At 41.9% G+C, this 16,506-nt stretch overlaps 1 protein-coding gene across 2 annotated transcripts in view; it reads right to left on the reverse strand.

Moving 5' to 3' along the window:
- The window catches only part of LOC126260135 (2-acylglycerol O-acyltransferase 2-like), a 120,020-nt gene extending 106,160 nt beyond the window's left edge, over positions 1-13,860 (reverse strand). The window contains exon 1 of one of the 2 annotated variants that reach the window (XM_049957383.1): positions 13,768-13,820. The gene's annotated coding sequence lies outside the window, so the exon portion shown is untranslated. Of the gene's footprint in view, positions 1-13,767 lie in introns of both variants that reach the window. The other variant, XM_049957382.1, reaches the window with a different exon arrangement.
- Between the last annotated feature and the right edge of the window lie 2,646 nt (positions 13,861-16,506).

Raw genomic sequence — 16,506 nt, forward strand, 5'->3', positions numbered from 1 at the left:
TTTCAAGCTGTGCGGCCAAAATTATTTCACAAGTTGGCTGGATACTCCTCTTACACCCTTGAGTAGGTGTAATCGTGCACACGTATAATAGGCTCTTTGCGTATTTAACTTACAGAAAAAGCTACAGCCTCTTGGCCTTACTTAAAACACTTTGAACTTCGAAGCCATCCTGCATTACAATGGCAACGTATCTATGTTCTTTGATGAGTTCCTGATTTACATCTAGGTCTGGTTCTGTGACCACTAGTGCGTGTCATTTTCGTTTGTTTTCCTTGTGCGTATCAGCGAAAACAATGAGGTGAAGAAGACCTACATAAACAGAACGTTGCAGTAACAGTGAATCTCTTGCGTGACGTCAGTGTCAGCGGGCAGAGGGCGCGAAATCCGCAAATTCATGATCAGTGTAAGGAAATAGTATGTATGTAATAAATGCCCTGCCATCCTGGTCATGGTCGGTAGATGTAGGTAAAGTTATTTAAATTCGTGTCGTTACCACTTACAGAAAAGTGATCGAGTGACAAAGCAAAACACATTTTCCTAATTTTATAATCTATAGTCATTTTTGAAAGGATATTACTCCAAAATCTTAAATTCTCAGGAACGGAGGAAAACTGATGAGTTAATGGAATATAACAGGACGGGATTTACTGTGTTTAAGAACAGAATGAAATGGATATTTTGCCATTACTGCAGTTGCTAAGCTTCGCAATCTCTGAAAAAGTCCAAAATCTTCGAATAAGGTCCTTCCCTTAATGTAATTCACAGGCATGGTCACGTTATGTGTTTTTTTGTCATCAGTCTACTGACTGGTTTGATGCGGCCCGCCACGAATTCCTTTCCTGTGCTAACCTCTTCATCTTAGAGTATCACTTGCAACCTACGTCCTCAATTATTTGCTTGACGTATTCCAATCTCTGACTTCCTCTACAGTTTTTGCCCTCTACAGCTCCCTCTAGTGCCATGGAAGTCATTCCCTCATGTCTTAGCAGATGTCCTATCATCCTGTCCCTTCTCCTTACCAGTGTTTCCCACATATTCCTTCCCTCTCCGATTCTGCGTAGAACCTCCTCATTCCTTACCTTATCAGTCCACCTAATTTTCAACATTCGTCTATAGCACCACATCTCAAATGCTTCGATTCTCTTCTGTTCCGGTTTTCCCACAGTCCATGTTTCACTACCATACAATGCTGTACTCCAGGCGTACATCCCCAGAAATTTCTTCCTCAAATTATGGCCGGTATTTGATATTAGCAGACTTCTCTTGGCCAGAAATGCCTTTTTTGCCATAGCGAGTCTGCTTTTGATGTCCTCCTTGCTCCGTCCGTCATTGGTTATTTTACTGCCTAGGTAGCAGAATTCCTTAACTTCATTGACTTCGTGACCATCAATCCTGATGTTAAGTTTCTCGCTGTTCTCATTTCTACTACTTCTCATTACCTTCGTCTTTCTCCGATTTACTCTTAAACCATACTGTGTACTCAGACTGTTCATTCCGTTCAGCAGATCATTTAATTCTTCTTCACTTTCACTCAGGATAGCAATGTCATCAGCGAATCTTATCATTGATACCCTTTCACCTTGTATTTTAATTCCACTCCTGAAGCTTTCTTTTATTTCCATCATTGCTTCCTCGATGTACAGATTGAAGAGTAGGGGCGAAAGGCTACAGCCTTGTCTTACACCCTTCTTAATACGAGCACTTCGTTCTTGATCGTCCGCTCTTATTATTCCCTCTTGGTTGTTGTACATATTGTATATGACCCGTCTCTCCCTATAGCTTACCCCTACTTTTTTCAGAATCTCGAACAGCTTGCACCATTTTATATTCTCGAACGCTTTTTCCAGGTCGACAAATCCTATGAAAGTGTCCTGATTTTTCTTTAGCCTTGCTTCCATTATTATTAGCCGTAACGTCAGAATTGCCTCTCTCGTCCCTTTACTTTTCCTAAAGCCAAACTGATCGTAACCTAGCGCATTCTCAATTTTCTTTTCCATTCTTCTGTATATTATTCTTGTAAGCAGCTTCGATGCATGAGCTGTTAAGCTGATTGTGCGACAATTCTCGCACTTGTCAGCTCTTGCCGTCTTCAGAATTGTGTGGATGATGCTTTTCCGAAAGTCAGATGGTATGTCGCCAGACTCTTATTCTACACACCAATGTGAATAGTCGTTTTGTTGCCACTTCCCCCAATGATTTTAGAAATCCTGATGGAATGTTATCTATCCCTTCTGCCTTATTTGACCATAAGTCCTCCAAAGCTCTTTTAAATTCCGATTCTAATACTGGATCACCTATCTCTTCTAAATCGACTCCTGTTTCTTCTATCACATCGGACAAATCTTCACCCTCATAGAGGCTTTCAATGTATTCTTTCCACCTATCTGCTCTCTCCTCTGCATTTAACAGTGGAATTCCCGTTGCACTCTTAATGTTACCACCGTTGCTTTTAATGTCACCAAAGGTTGTTTTGACTTTCCTGTATGCTGAGTCTGTCCTTCCGACAATCATATCTTTTTCGATGTCTTCACATTTTTCCTGCAGCCATTTCGTCTTAGCTTCCCTGCACTTCCTATTTATTTCATTCCTCAGCGACTTTTATTTCTGTATTCCTGATTTTCCCGGAACATGTTTGTACTTCCTCCTTTCATCAATCAACTGAAGTATTTCTTCTGTTAGGCATGGATTCTTCGCAGCTACCTTCTTTGTACCTATGTTTTCCTTCCCAACTTCTGTGATGGCCCTTTTTAGAGATGTCCATTCCTCTTCAACTGTACTGCCTACTGCGCTATTCCTTATTGCTGTATCTATAGCGTTAGGGAACTTCAAACGTATCTCGTCATTCCTTAGTACTTCCGTATCCCACTTCTTTGCGTATTGATTCTTCCTGACTAATGTCTTGAACTTCAGCCTACTCTTTATCACTACTATATTGTGATCCGAGTCTATATCTGCTCCTGGGTACGCCTTACAGTCCAGTATCTGATTTCGGAATCTCTGTCTGACCATGATGTAATCTAATTGAAATCTTCCCGTATCTCCCGGCCTTTTCCAAGTATACCTCCTCCTCTTGTGATTCTTGAACAGGGTATTCGCTATTACTAGCTGAAACTTGTTACAGAACTCAATTAGTCTTTCTCCTCTTTCATTCCTTGTCCCAAGCCCATATTCTCCTGTAACCTTTTCTTCTACTCCTTCCCCTACAGCTGCATTCCAGTCGCCCATTACTATTAGATTTTCGTCCCCCTTTACATACTGCATTACCCTTTCAATATCCTCATACGCTTTCTCTATCTGTTCATCTTCAGCTTGCGACGTCGGCATGTATACCTGAACTATCGTTGTCGGTGTTGGTCTGCTGTCGATTCTGATTAGAACAACCCGGTCACTGAACTGCTCACAGTAACACACCCTCTGCCCTACCTTCCTATTCATAACGAATCCTACAGCTATTATACCATTTTCTGCTGCTGTTGATATTACCCGATACTCATCTGACCAGAAATCCTTGTCTTCCTTCCACTTCACTGATCCCTACTATATCTAGATTGAGCCTTTGCATTTCCCTTTTCAGATTTTCTAGTTTCCCTACCACGTTCAAGCTTCTGACATTCCACGCCCCAACTCGTAGAACGTTATGTTTTTAGCAGTGTCTTAAGTTCATTTATTGTTGAAATCTTCAGTTGGTTAGCTTGATGGCGAATCATTAGCAATCACTCCACAATATTTTTTTTCGCCATACTCTCACGATTACCCGTTCCAGCATGAAAAATTTCCGGTTACATACATTATACTGATTTATCTGCCTATATGTCAAGATCTTATGGTTGAAAAATGGCTTTATGCCAAAACTGGAATCGCAAAATTAAATTCTGACAACTGAAAGCAAGCTGAAATTCTCTAACAAATTATAGAAGCTATGGACCAAATCTACACGAAAAGTATAGTAATGTTCACTAGTGGGAAAATACCGCTCTACTTTATAAAAATGTTTAATGGTCACCGGAAATGCACACATTCGAATCATACGTTGATTCTTATTTTACCTAATGCAATAGTCGAAAAACAAACTCAGCTCTGACATTTTCTGGTACACCTTTTTTATAATCAAACAGGAAGAACAACACTTCATTTGCTCCTTTTTGGCAATGTCTTCATGGTGTACATGCAGTACACACTCATTCTCCTTGTTATGGATACAAAATACCTTTATTCTTATCTGCCTGAGATTAAATGCATACTGTATAGGCAGTTTTGATAGTAACGAGTTTTCCGTTAAGTCGATCAGCATGTTTACATTCTTCCTCTGTGATTTTCATGCTCTTGGGGAACTTATAAGTTCTATGTTTATGTATGAGCCTCGCAGCAACTATTCTTTTAGCAATATCGTTCTACAGAGGACATTTCATTTCCTAGTTCTCATTTCATGCATGTGCTAACTAGTGATGAACCGAATGAAAGATTGAAATGCTTCCTAAAATATTTGGCATAGTATTATTCCAGAAATGGGATTTATTTTTTGAGACAAGCCCTAAGTACCCTGAATTGTGTGCCTGGAGTCCAAATATCTAAATTCACGTGAGAGTTCCGTGATCCTTATTCAGGAAATAATTGTGCGATCATTTATGAATTTCACTTGTGGAAGTGCTATAACACGGTTCTTATTACCAATACCCCGCACTTCTTGCGGACAACTTCCGAAACAATGAAGTCTACATACTCTTTTCCTTGTTACACCAAAGAGAGAAAGAAACTGTACGGGACACTACGTCGTTCAGTGTTTACTGGGAGAAAAAACAGACACTTTACCATTTCCTAGAAGGCTCATCCTCCCTGGACGTCGTCCTACGTATTGGTTTTGCAACAAGGAAACCAATTAAAAATGCCTCTTGTTCATTTTTGTGTTAAACTCTTGAAAGCACTGCAGTATACCTATATAGCCATTTCCTGTAAGCTTTTCGAGACTCTTGGCACGGCAGCTAGAAGGAAGAAAAACGAAAAAAAAAACATTTCGTCATCATTTTCAGACGCAATATGCACCAATAAACGTAATGTATTTTGATACAGCTATGAAAGCGTTGTACTGACGTTCATTGTCATCGACTTTTCTCTCTGCAACATGTTTTCCTTTGTGGGTAGTATAATCAAGACCTTTACTCTTTTGTGCAAAATTCTGTTCGTAATTTCCAACATTATGTTCTACTTTTCTTGGTAGTGTCTGTAGGTTTCAGCTGAATACTTAACGCCATTTTACACCTCGCAACACTTTTACAGAAATAACAATTGAACTACGAAAAGCGAAACTTAATGCACAGTGCATTAGGAATTCGATTAGTGTCATGCGAAGATGATCACCATTGAAAGTGCATTATTCCAGTAGTAAATGGCTCCAAAAATGATGCTGCTGTAACGAAGTCGCAAAAACATTTACAACGTGTAGAATAAAGCCCTTTTCATGTACACAGATGTTTGTGTGTTCGTAGAATCTGGTACCGTTGTTAGATCTTTGTCAAAATTTGGAGCAAGGCACTTTCAAAACTGATTATCAATTACAGTTTTTTGAACTATTTTTATTGCAAACGTGTCGTAGGAGCCTATTAACTGCGTCCTTCGGTGTTACAAACCGATAACCAATTATTTACAAAGAAATGTTACTGGAGTAACTCACTATCCACGTATATGCACTATCACAAAAGTTCTCTTGAAGAAACAGTCACGAGACATTTGTGCCCCAGCATACCGTGCGAAAAAAATTAAAAACAAACTATGGGAGAAGCTGACAATACACGTCGCTTACAATTCATTCCTTTACTTAATGAAAAAAAATTTATACGACCGATTATCGAATTACAAAATGTGCCAGGGAAGGCAGTTAATTTCGCAACTGTTTGCGACATGCCTATTATGGAAAAGATCATCATTGTCTTGGTGCATACGGAGAGCCAGAAATCCACAATAATAGGTGTCTGTAGATCTTTCCGAGAATTTTTGTTCTCTGCATATATGTAGAGATTTCAGGCTTTCGCTAGAAGCATGCAGTCAATAAAGAGCTGCTCATGCAAAAAACATCTTGTCCCCAAATGAATCTCTGCCACTTAACGTTTGTCCTCGACTCATTTACAAGGCCACTTTCAAAGGGAACTGCAAGCATTTGAACCGGAAAGGAAAGTTTGTTGGAATGATGGGAATTTGTGGTATCTATACAGTTTCTCCATTGGCTCTGCCGTTGATGGCGGCCTGCATGGTATGATGCCTGACCTGTCTGATAGTCCATATGCTCTTACTTTGTTCATTAAACGACTGTGGGAGACTATTGAACGCATTGCGGAAGTCAAGAAACACGGCATCTACCTGTGAACCCGTGTCTATGGCCCTCTGAATCTGGTGGACGAATAGCGCGAGCTGGGTTTCACACGATCGTCTTTTTCGAAACCCATGCTGATTCCTACAGAGTAAATTTCTAGTCTCCAGAAAAATCATTATACTCGAACATAATACGTGTTCCAAAATTCTACAACTGATCGATGTTAGAGATACACGTCTATAGTTCTGCACATCTGTTTGACGTCCCTTCTTGAAAACGGGGATGACCTGTGCCCTTTTCCAATCCTTTGGAACGCTAAGTTCTTCTAGAGACCTACGGTACACCGCTGCAAGAAGGGGGGCAAGTGCCTTCGCTTACTCTGTGTAAAATCGAACTGGTATCCTATCAGGTCCAGCGGCCTTTCCTCTTTTGAGCGATTTTAATTGTTTTTCTATCCCTCTGTCATCTATTTCGATATCTACCATTTTGTCATCTGTGCGACAGTCTAGAGAAGGAACTACAATGCAGTCTTCCTCTGTGAAACAGCTTTGGAAAAAGACGTTTAGTATTTCGGCGTTTAGTCTGTCATTCTGTTTCAGTACCATTTTGGTCACAGAGTGTCTGGACATTTTGTTTTGATCCACCTACCGCTTTGACATAAGACCAGAATTTCTTAGGATTTTCTGCCAAGTCAGATGAGCGAACAGATTCCGAAAACACGGCCAGGAACAAACACGGACCGAAGAGAGCGCGACAGTCTTAGTGCATCCAAGTACTGTGAAATATTTTCATCAGTATATGTTACACTTTTACGGAGTTTATTGATTTTATCCTACGTTAACATTTCTGCCGCCTTAGATTTATGTACATATTTCATTTGTACAAACAGTATGCAGCTAATCTCGACGCTAAGCTTAAAGTACTGATTTAATAGTTAACTTTCATGAATGACTAATCACATTACCCTTCCCCCGCAAGCAGTAATCACGTTTTCGGAATAAAAAGTAGTCCATTTGTTATTCCGGGTGCAAGACAATTCCATTCCAAATTTCTTCCAAGCCCGTCAAGTCATTTCAGTGTGAAAGAGTAGAAACACTCAAACTTTCGCACACGTTTCGTAATAGGGATTGTTTTTTAATACACAAAACAATTTATTTTCTCCACAATTATTTTTGAATTATTAAATATAATAAACCCCACTCCATGACCGAGGACGTGCACAGAGTGGAAATATCCATGCGATATTACTACTCGCGGAGCAATGTCCACTGTTGCTATTGTATTCCCAAGCTGAAGTCTTATTTAGGTGAATTTTAAGAACTTTAATTAACGTCCTTATCTCACTTCGATGAAAATCGAAAAGGGAGTAGTGTGACAAAGAATAAAGTATATGTGACAAAAAATGTTTTCTTACGGCACTTGCACAAGTACTTTAGCGAAAACCACAATGTCCACGTACCAGTTTTTTTTTTGTGATGCATACAAAATTTAAATAGTGCTTTATCTAGACCTTGATTTCTCAGTAAAACTTTCTTCACAGCCGACTTAAACTACGTACTCATTTCCAACAGAAAACTACAAAAGACTATTTTTGACTTTGTGAGCTCTATACGTTTCGATGTGACGGTTGAATGAATTTTATTCAAGTCACCAGTGTGTGTAAGAGCTGGGGAAGCTATAGAACGTAGCAGTAACTTTCTTGCAGTAGCAGCATATCAATTTACGTGTCTTATGTCATTGGAAATCAAAGCATTCCAGAAATACATTGCGTAAATGCTCGGCTCACATGTTGCACCGCTGTTCCTGAGGCTCCTGCTGACCCTCAGTGACGTCACATCGTCGGCCAGTAGCACTTTAGAACTGCTACTGCCAAACCGTATTTCTTCCACAGACCTTGCATATGCGCGTGAGCCATATGATCCGACGTTAGCGAGCAGCAGTACCGCAGAACGATAAACCGCTGTCCAGATATGCCACAATGCTGCCGCTGTCAAATTCCGACACCCGGGCACGAGACTTCAGACACTCAAACATTCAGTTGTGATTTCTAAATGAGAAACCCACTGGGAAATTTTCCTCTTGCGCAAAATGTAGGTGACTTGAGTCCTGTGTGTTCCGAACGATTGCATATCCAAGCACGTTGTACACCTCGTGCCGTCTGTTGCATGCAACCTTCATCGTACTGCAATTTAAAGGATCAGTAGTATTTTTGGGGAAACCATGGAATCTGAGTGGGCGAACGTGCAGTCGAACCCCGCTCTCCCCGGAAGCTAGTCCAGTGAGAATCACTGCATTCTATTCTGAAATTCGGTTACTATTGACTAGTTTAAAATAGGAGGTACTGTAACATCCCTACAGCTCTTATATGGATTCCAGTGATTACCTCCTCTTCCTCAAAATGGCTTTCTCAAACGATACTGTGGACGCTTAAGAACACTGGCGATTGAGTTCTGAAAGAGTATACATAAGCTCACAGGACCGGGCCTATGTAAAGGAGTTGGGAGGGGTGGGGGGAGGGGTGGGCAGGAAAACAAACACCTCTCAGGGCAGTGGGTTTCGGGATTGGGGGGGGGAGGGGGCGACAAAATCTTAAAACTTGAATATGGTTCTAAACGGACGAATTAAACAACATAATGAATGTTTTACATAGATAAAGTGTGAAAAGTTGTAAACTCCAATCATTCATGAAATCTAGTGTCTTACTGTAAATTGTGCTACTGGCAGTGTTTACAACTTTATTTCTACCAGGTACCTGCCAAACACGTGAAATGTACCTACAGAATGAACATAATAAAGTTAAATGGCAGCATATGATGGCCTAACAATTCCATAAATGCCTATAGGAGTATCGCTGAGAAACACTTAGTAAAAAAAATAGAGAACGAGTATATAAACTATGCACTGCCCGTAACATGCCATAGTCTTGAACCAAGTCGTTGGGGCGTTTACACATAGGAAGATGTATGGCGTCCACCACTACTCGGTCTCCTTTGGCTCTGCCATTAACACCACTCACATTGCTCTTCTCACGGTCCTGAATTTTTTGTGCTTTAACTTTTTTCACTAATTCACGTTTTTCTCGATACAAACCATAATTAAAAGATAATAAAGGTGACACAAAAAAACCTGTCAAACTCTTAAACTTCCTGGCAGCTTAAAACTGTGTGCCGGAGCGAGACTCGAACTCGGGGCCTTTGCCTTTCACGGGCAAGTGCTCTACCGACTGAGCTACCCAAGCACGACTCACCATCCGTCCTCACAGCTTTACTTCCGTCAGTACCTCATCTCCCACCTTTCAGACTTCACAGACGATGTTCTGCGGGGAAGAGGGGGAGAGGGGGGGGGGGTGCGGCTCTTGAAAATTCCGCAAGGGGCGGCAAAATCCTGGGGCTAGCTCTGAAAGCCTGTACAATGTGCCTTGGTATTTCAGGAAATTATCTTTGTGAATTGGCTTGATATTGGAGCTGCAGTACTTCATATATCTAATAAAGTAGTCAAATGTTTTCTTGATAACCAAATGAAAATTCCTTTTTAAATTGCTCACTTGTAGCTTAGCTGTGCTTACGTTCTCACTGACACGTGTAGGCGCTATATTGTGGGAGAACAAGATGAGGCGATCCTTAAAGTAAACCAAGCCAAAAACTGATTTGGACAATGCAGTGATATGTAAAGCACTGTATTAATGAAAGTTTTGTCTAATTTGCTACCAACATTTTGTTACGCGTAGTACTTGTTGAAAAGGACCGTGGTATTAGGCGATCTTGCATATTTACATGAAAATATTCCCTATATGCGACTTAAATTTATGGAGACGTAAAAAACCAAAACGGCAGGAAGCCTGGGGAAGCACCGAGCACAGCTCATTCCAAGCAGTCCCGGCCATACAAAGTATCACACGAACTTTCTTCCTATCAACTTCCGATTTCATAAACAGTTCACTTTATTGAAAGACGAGGTTGATGTGGAAACAAAGGCACTATGCAGCTACGCTGTTTGCACATTAAGATTTTGTGCCAGAACAATCTTAGCATCGGCTGGAAGCTACCTCAGACAAACACCGAATTACTTACCAGCACTAATTTTCAACATTAAACGTTGATGTTTATTTAGAAAACAAGAACGCGGAAACTTTGGGGTAGTGTATTCGGACTAAATTATTTGCAACGCAGGGGATAAATGTTACCCCTTTCGATTCCAAATAGAGACCAAAACTACAAGTAACCTGGCAGAGCCAATATTGCAATCTCAAATGAGGAAACTCGTGAAACTTAGCTTATTATACACCGCTTCTACAAGGGAAGACGGTCTTTGCGAAGACCACATCATGCCAAAATCCTATATTATTAACACTTTAATAAAATCTACTCACACAAATATTCGGTTTCAGTACAGAAGGTCGCCCTAGCCACGATGTTAGACGTTATGGGAAATAGTGTTCCAAATTGGGAAAGGAAAGTTTTAGTATACTTCTTAGTGTGTACAAGGAGTTGAAGCTTAAGCTATGGTATACTCATCAATGTAAAATCATTGCTCCTCAACTTTTAGCAAGGGTTTCCCAAAGTATGCTAAAATTGATTTTTGGCTCCGTTTACCGCATCTGTTAAAATCTGGAGACATTGTCGCCTAGTTTAGTGCACGAATGTCTTAAGTTTTGTTTCAATGGACTAGATGCAAGCGCTCACACCTTTTCAGATATACAGAGACGCACGTTTACGAGACCAGTGTTTCACACAGAACTTTAGAAAGTTAGCAAAAATTTAAAAAAACGAGTATTTTGTTAGCAGCATTTACTGTTGAATTTGTAACTCAGTTACGGCTGCTACATTACTTGTAAAAGACAAGGACGTAAAGTCGTTTTAATCCACTGGCCTTCATACACGTTTATGACCTTCGTTTGGCCCGCGAAAGTCCTGTGCGGTAAACAGGTTGTGCTCTGGGCCGCGTTGAGTGAAGAATCTGCGCAAACGAAAGGCAGCCCTCGGAAAACCGGTTATGCGCGCTACGAGTGGCTTCCTTCCGCTTTTCCGAAGAATTCTGACGCATATATCGCGCGACGGTATTTTCCGCACGCGTCAACCTTCGGCTGTTCCTAATAAGCAACAAAGATAGGAAAGGCACCTCATCTCCTGAACATTTGATGTCTATATTTAACTTACGAGCTTGAGAAACCTCCAAGCAGTAGACGTCAGATTTTTCAACTGTTAGGAAATCAGCATCATAAGCGTGCATTATGAGTGTGCGCGTCCGCAGCCTCCGGAAGTTCAACGCTCTCTGCAACTATTTTGTATGCGACGACAGTGGCAATGCATGAGGCAGACATCTGGTTTAATATCCTCACTAGCCGAGGCGGCAGTCATTTTTTAATGGCCCTAAGACTAGATAAGTGAAGAATCTAGAAACATTACGGTCATTCTTATCCCCACCCCTTCCGTGTCGCCGCCGTAGATGACACAGTGATAAGATTAGACTAATTACGGAGTAGATTAGTGTTGAACATCCCGTCGACACAGAGGTCATCAGAGACGAGGCACAAGCTCGGATTGGGGAACCATTCCAGCATTTTCCTCAAGCTGTTTAGGGTAATCACGGAAAACCTAAATCTGGATGGCGGGACGGAGGTTTTAACCGTCGTCCTTCCGAATGCAAGTCCAACCACTGCGCTACGTCGCCCGGTGACTAATTGCATTACACGCAGAGGAAATGAATCATTCTTCTCGTGCTCCACATACGGATGGAATGGGAAGCTACCTTAATACCCAGTGTGATGTGAAGTAGCCTCAATTATGCATTAATTCTGTAAATATTAACAGTTCCAGTTTAATGTGTTTAGCAGTGTTGACAATTCCCTGACAAGTTAGCAGGATAGTAAGTATTGTATACATATGTTTCATATTTTTTTTACGTTACTCTTTCCGACATGTTCCACAACCACGAGAATCGTCTCATTTTTGGGTCTATGGAACGAAAACAATCTAAACTAGTGGTCTGCAGATGGATGTAGATTCAGACACTGCAAGGGCTCTCTGTACCTAAAACATCTCAGATTAACAATATCTCAAAAAAAGTTTATTAATGAATAAACCGCCATTTGTGTGTATTACTGTATCGCTTATACTATCTAGATCTGCTTTTATTGCATGAAGTATACCGCTAAACGTTCTTAGATCAACATGTCATACCTATTAAGGCAGTCCAAAGCAGGTAAACAAGTCTTATTTACTTGCTTTGGAGTGCCTTAACAGATAACATGTTAAAGCTCTAAAAACTTATAGCATAGTACTTGACAATGGTATAAAATCCGAAATGTAGCTAGTAAAGAAAATACATTAATATACAGTCAAACGGCGACTTATTCATTTAAAAAATTGCGTGACTGTCACTCAACACCATCGGAACTTTTAACTCGCCGAGGCCAAAGGCGAACAATGTCTCCAGGCTGCAAAATGTCGCCAAGCAGACTGCTTAGACAATTCACAGAAAGCTTAATGATTTTGCCGTATATGTAAATCGATATGATGGAACATATCTCACGTAAAGATTTTTTCTTACGAGAGCAGAATTTCATGTAAGCTACATTACGTTGTGAAATAGCCAAATCCATATGTGCACAAGTCTTGTGCACAGTGTTCACAAATATTTGACATACGGTACGTCATTCATAGCTCTCCCAAACGTTTCCTCAGCACCTCAGACTGCACTACCAGTTCAAACTTCTCACGACATAAGTCAAAGTGTTGCTGGGGTTTCCGCTCTGTACGAATAATTCCCAGAAAAATTTCTGTTAAAGTTTCGTGTCTGAAAGCACCGGCCTTTTTAGAAAGACAATTGCGCGATTAATACAACGGAAACCTTGAAAGGAGATACCTTACTTGACTGCAGCACTCTTTATACCAGCGGTATACACACACCAAGGAACTTTTCGTACGACAAAAGCGACGCGGCGAAGGTAACAAGTTATTGAGTCCAAGACTATTACGACTAGACACTTTAACATGGAAACAAGTCCAAGTGCGCGAAACTAAATGCGCTAAGCCATACGTTCACTTTTTGCACGCTGTCCCGGCAATGGCAACTATTCAAACGTGAGACTGGAGTCTCTACAGAAATCAGGTGAGCAGATGCCTACATGAAAATTACCCATTGCAGACAACCGTGACTGGACTGCGTCCGGTGACACACCTGTGAAGACTGTATTAATCACAGCTACGATGCCAGCGGATTCCATTCAACGTCGTTCTAAGCTACCCATCAACGGATCACCTGATGCAGATATTTCCGTTGGAGTATTAAGGCTAAACTGAGCGCAAGGGACGAAATATGCTGGTACCCAAACGACACATCTACTTCGCAGACGAACTGTAGGAACAGTGATATGGACCCAGCACAAAAAAAGCGAGGGAGGGGGGGGGGGGGGCGGAGGCTTCGCCCAGACAGCTCGGGCGTACAAAAGGCGCGCTGCTTACTTACGGAGAGTCCCACTAGGCAGCGCTGCGCGTTCTCCTCCGCTCCGAGCCGCGGCTCACGAACGACTGGCCGTCTCCGCCGCCGCTCTCCCCCCACCACTGACGCCCCATGCGCACGCCGACCGACAGTCCGCTGTTAACATGTTTACCTCGAACGCAATAGCGGCTGCGCTGGACCAGCCCTTTGCCAGTCAGTCGCTAAGCCGAGGATTAGAGGGAAAGGCGACAAAGTTGAGGCGTGCGTGTCGAGAGGCACGCTCCTTTTTTTCCTGGCTGCCATCTTTTACTATTCCGTGCGTGCCAGGTCGTTGAACTTGATACGCTGCCCAACGGATCTCGCGCCGTGCCAAGCAAAGGCATCCCACCACCTGTCTCGTTTCCTGGGCGTAGTAACGACGAATCGGGCCATTCAAGAATTTTGGTTCTTTGAGGCATCCAATATACCTCACGTTTTGCTCCTAATACATAAACATAAAATTATTTTTAAGCTTCAGTCTCTGTATTTTCGAAGTGTGCGAAAAATGGATTTCTCACCTGCATGACCTGTTCCCCTCCACACCCATTTTCCATTCGTGCGGGAAGCGCAACTACCGATAGGACGCCATAAGCCGAAATATTTCACACACGGGAAAGACTGTTGCTGGTCCTTCACATCCACAGAAAAAAAATAGTGCTTCCAATCACAGTACACGAGATAAAAGAGGATACAGACTTGGTTAAATGAATCACTTACCATCCGATTGGTGTCCGCCCCCGGTAGTCGAGTGATAGCCGTCACGGTAGCTCAGCGTGTTCGGTCAGAGGGTTAGCTGCCCTCTGTAATAAAAAAACTGAGTTAATGAGTCAACGACGAACTGAAATGGGTGTCTTGCGACATCCGCCCAGGGCAGGTGCAACGAACGAAAACGAACAAAATGAGATTTAAAAAAAAGTGGTCAGCGCGACGGACTGTCAATCCTTAAGGACCCGGGTTCGATTCCCGGCTGGGTCTGAGATTTTCTCCGCTCAGGGACTGGGTGTTGCGTTGCCCTAATCATCATCATTTTATCCCCATCGACGCGCAAGTCGCCGAAGTGGCGTCAAATCGAAAGACTTACACCAGGCGAGCGGTCTCCCCGACCGGAGGCCCTCGTCACACGCCATTATTATTATTATCTGATTAGTCCACTGCAGACAACACATAGCCCATGCTACACATTAAGGGGAGGTTTACTATCTTCGGCCCGAAAAAAGCATTTTCTTTGACATTTTTTTCTCGGGATGTGTTATAGATATCAATGTTAAATTTGATCACAATGTTTATTGATATTTCCTCTACAAAATGGAACTTTTTCGACCGGAAATGTCGAAGAGCAAAGGCGAAAGTGCCGTCGGAACAAAACAAAATTTCGATGTAGACTTCCACGCGCGGTATGTCACAGGTCAGTCGGCTCGCCTGAAATGAAAATTGAGTTGACGTTAGCGAAGTATATAAAGTTCTTTAGGAGTTGTACCTCGCTTAAGTTATTTGGGCCATAGGAAACATTTGAAAGAAATAGGGTTTTTTTCCATCTATTTTTCGACTTCGTCGGCCAAGTAAAAATATTTATAGTAGATGGATCGGAATAAAAGTGGTACAATTCCTAGACAATTTAGTTAGATTCGTCGGAAACAAAGAATCATGCCAATCGGTTCAGTAGATTTGAAGTTACCATACCGCGTGATAAGGAAAGTCATTTCGAGAAAAACGCGTTGGAAGTTTTGACTACATATAAATGCAATATTACGCAACTTACGTTCAATCTGCTATTCCGGGTCCATAAACTAGTCCTTCCTCTTCCTCATAGAGGGCATTCTGCTCGACCTGGGCCATCCTGCGCTGCTGCAGGGTCGCTCCTACGGCGGGTGACAAACGGTTGTAAGTAGGCTGTTTAGGTTTTTATGTTGGTAACACTACGTAGCGCTCTGTATGAAAATCACTGACTGTGCTGTGTGCAATCTGTGGTTGGATGGCATTGTTGGAATTTTCGCTTTTGTAGTGTTGGGCAGTTGGATGTGTACAGCGCGTAGCGTTGCGCAGTTGGAGGTGAGCCGCCAGCAGTGGTGGATGTGGAGAGAGAGATATGATGACTTTTGAACATTATTAAGGTAAATACATTGTTTGTTCTCTATCAAAATCTTTCATTTGCTAACTATGCCTATCAGTAGTTAGTGCCTTCAGTAGTTAGCAGCTTTTATTTAGCTGGCAGTATTGGCACTCGCTGTATTGCAGTAGTTCGAGTAACGAAGATTTTTGTGAGGTAAGTGATTCATGAAAGGTATAGGTTATTGTTAGTCAGGGCCATTCTTTAGTAGGGATTATTGAAAGTCAGATTGCGTTGCGCTAAAAATATTGTGTGTCAGTTTAGTGATGATCAGAATAAGTAAAGAGAGAAATGTCTGAGTACGTTCAGTTTTGCTCAGCTGTTTGAAAATCATATAACGTAGAGGTTTACCAGCACTGTCACCTATAAAGTTTTTACTAAAGGGACGTTACACGATTTTCGGCCGCTTGAATCCGGTGGTCGTCCGAATGCTTGGCGAACTACGTCGAATAGAATCCCAGGGTGACGTCCATCGTTGTCATGGTCTTCATAATTGCTGAATACCCTTCGTTGAAGCTGCTCACTGCCAGGAAAGTCTCAATCTCCACAGTCTTCGCACCAGAATGCAAATGCTTGGAGGTTAACTTCTAAACACACACGTTCACACTTATATTGG

The sequence above is a fragment of the Schistocerca nitens genome, chromosome 5 (assembly GCF_023898315.1).
Source record: "Schistocerca nitens isolate TAMUIC-IGC-003100 chromosome 5, iqSchNite1.1, whole genome shotgun sequence".
Lineage (NCBI taxonomy): Eukaryota > Metazoa > Arthropoda > Insecta > Orthoptera > Acrididae > Schistocerca > Schistocerca nitens.